The sequence below is a fragment of the Papio anubis genome, chromosome 4 (assembly GCF_008728515.1).
Source record: "Papio anubis isolate 15944 chromosome 4, Panubis1.0, whole genome shotgun sequence".
Classification (NCBI taxonomy): Eukaryota; Metazoa; Chordata; class Mammalia; order Primates; family Cercopithecidae; genus Papio; species Papio anubis.
Window position 1 is genome coordinate 172,510,281 of NC_044979.1, and position 3,294 is coordinate 172,513,574.

The 3,294-nt window shown below is 47.4% G+C and overlaps 1 pseudogene across 1 annotated transcript; it reads left to right on the forward strand.

Moving 5' to 3' along the window:
* The first annotated feature begins 339 nt into the window (after positions 1 to 339).
* On the forward strand, positions 340 to 1,059 carry LOC116274649 (annotated as a pseudogene). The gene has a single exon (XR_004183413.1). The product of XR_004183413.1 is annotated as a 39S ribosomal protein L20, mitochondrial pseudogene (transcript).
* Positions 1,060 to 3,294: the final 2,235 nt, after the last annotated feature.

Here is a 3,294-nt window from a genome sequence, read left to right on the forward strand (position 1 = left end):
AAACAGGCCGGGCGCGGTGGCTCAAGCCTGTAATCCCAGCACTTTGGGAGGCCGAGACGGGCGGATCACGAGGTCAGGAGATCGAGACCATCCTGGCTAACACGGTGAAACCCCGTCTCTACTAAAAAATACAAAAAACTAGCCGGGCGAAGTGGCGGGCGCCTGTGGTCCCAGCTACTCGGGAGGCTGAGGCAGGAGAATGGCGTGAACCCGGGAGGCGGAGCTTGCAGTGAGCTGAGATCCGGCCACCGCACTCCAGCCTGGGCGACAGAGCCAGACTCAGTCTCAAAAAAAAAAAAAAAAAAAAAAAAACTGAGAGGAAGCGACGCCCGGTAAGACTGCGGCGGCGCAGCGCGTGCATTGTTGCGGATCCGGGACGGTGGCCCGGGGGCGTCTTGGTCTTCCTCACCGCTGCGAAATCGCGTCACCTACAGCTGCTGGCGGGTTCAGGAGGTGCTGAAACACGCCAAGCACTTCCGGCGGAGGAGTGGGTGAGGGGGAAATTGCTGCTACAGGTTGGCGGTCAGAGCCGGGACTCGAGCCTTTGTGAAATGCACCAAAGCCCGAAACCTGAAGAAGAGGATCACGAGGACCCTCTGGATTAATCGAATTACAGCTGCTACCCAGTCACACGGCCCGACGTATCCAGCGTTCACTGGCAATTTAATTAAGTGCCAGGTGGAGCGGAAAGTCCTAGCGGATCTGGCCATCTACGAACCAAAGACTTGTAAATCTTTGGCTGCCTTGGCCAATAGGAGGCGACAGGAAGAATTTGCTGCTGCCTTAGGGAATGGGAAGGAGCCCGAAGGCATTTTTTTCCAGAATGGTGCAGTACCACTGAGGACCGTTGCTGTATTGATTATGAAAAGACACAGAGTAATTTGCAATTTATTTGATTTGTACTTGTGTTTATCCACAATTCCAGTAACAGGCATGAGGGAAGGCCCCTTCTCTCTGGGACAGAGCCTCACAGATGACTTCCGTGTTTCGTGTGAATGAAACTCAAACATTGTTCAAAAAAAAAAAAAAAAATTTGGGAGGAAGCAAGAAAGAAAAAGAGTAAGGGAGCTCTTTGTATACGAACAGAGAAAGAGAAATATCTGGAATACAGTAACCTGCCTTTTGTGTAAAAGGCAGGGAGGCTGATAAGAAAATAATATAACTGTATTTCAGCCGGGTGGGGTGGCTCAAGCCTGTAATCCCAGCACTTTGGGAAGCCAAGGCAGGGAGATCATCTGAGGTCAGGAGTTCCAGACCAGATTGGCCAACGTGGTGAAACCCGTCTCTACTAAAACTACAAAAATTAGACAAGTGTGGTGGTGCACGCCTGTAATCCCAGCTACTCAGGAGGCTGAGACAGGAGGATCGCTTGAACCTGGGAGGCGGAGGTTGCAGTGAGCTGAAATCGTGCCACTACATTCCAGCCTGGGCAACAAGAATGAAACTTTGTCTCCAGGAAAAAAAAAAAAAAGAAAGAAAGTAATTGTATTTAGCCAGGTGTGGTAGCATCTTCCCATATAGTCTCAGCTGCTTGGGAGGCCAAGGCAGGAGGATCACCTGAGCCCAAGAGTTCTAGTCCAGCCTGGGCAACATAGTAAGACCCCCATCACTACAAAAAGAAAAAGAAAATCTAACTGTATTTACGTATATTTGCATAAAGGACCCTACAGCATGCACTAGAAGCTTTTAAGAGTGAGGGGACATGGGGGAATGGAATGGTGGCAGCAGGGAAGGGGACTTTTCACATATCACTTTTTATGCTGTTCTATTTTTGAACCATGTTAACACATGATCTACTAATAAAATGAAATTAAAAGTAAGGAGAATGTCCAGAGAGCAGATTTCCTATAATGAGGGGCACTTTGGATTTACTGATTAACAAGTGACTATGGAAATCCTAGAATGCTAAACTAAGAGGTTAAGAGTTGATTTGGGAATCATTGGATGTTTTGAGCCAGGAAGTAGCGTCAGGAAGAATCATCTGAAGGGAGTGTATAGTCTAGATCAGAAGGAGGAGAGACCCAAATGGGAAGGCTGTGGCCCTATTCAGGTGTGAAATGATGAGGCAAGGAACAATGATGGCAGTGAGCTGGAAATAGAGGTTTTCAAGAAAAATCTACACACCAAAAAAGACCAGCTGGCCAGGCGCGGTGGCTCACACCTGTAATCCCCGCACTTTGGGGGGTCAAGGTGAGTGGATTACTTGAGGTCAAGGATTCAAGCCAGCCTGGCCAACATAGTGAAACCTGGTCTCTACTAAAAATACAAAAATTAGCCAAGTATGGTGGCGCACGCCTGTAATCCCAGCTACTCAGGAAGCAGAGGCAGGAGAATCACTTGAACCAGGAAGGTGGAGGTTGCAGTGAGCCGAGATTGCACCACTGCACTCCAGTCTGGGCAACAGAGCAAGACTCCATCTCAAAACAAAAACAAAAACAAACAGCTGAACTTCTTACATATCAATTGCATGCTGCTTGAAATAAATGGGTCACAGAAGAAATTTTTGTCACATAGGTGTGTCTACTTGCTTTTGGCATATAAAATATTGTGAAGGCTGCTTACATTTTAGACCTTTATATTGACCTGGATTTGGAATTTACAATGACATCATAATGTATATTTCAGCTTCCCAGACAATAGACTGGCTAGTTTGATTTTCTCTTCTATGTCCTTATGCTTAGGCACACCATTTTAGAGTTGTTTGCTAAACTTACCAATTTCTTTTTTCTTTTTTTTTTTTTTTTTGGAGATGGAGTTTCACTCTTGTTGCCCAGGTTGGAGTGCAATGGCGCAATCTCGGTTCAAGGCAACCTCTGCCTCCTGAGTTCAAGCGATTCTCCTATCTCAGCCTCACAAGTAGTTGGGATTACAAGTGTGCACCACTACACACAGCTAATTTTGTATTTTTAGTAGAGATGGGTTTCTCCATGTTGGTCAGGCTGGTCTCAAACCCCCGACCTCAGGTGATCCGCCCACCTCGGCCTCCCAAAGTGCTGGGATTCCAGGAGTGAGTCACCCCACCCCCCACCCGATAGCTTACCAAATCTAATGCTACTTTCTGTTCAGTTTGGTGAAAACCTTTGGCTCTGTCTATGGTAAATATTCCAACTTATACTCATAAAAACATCCATCCATGCCCCCGGTCTATTTTTTTTTTTTTTTTTTTTTTGAGACAGAGTCTTGCTCTGTCGCCAGGGTTGGAGTGCAGTGGCACGATCTCTGCTCACTGCAAGCTCCGCCTCCCGGGTTCACGCCGAGCCTCCCGAGTAGCTGGGACTACAGGTGCCCGCCACG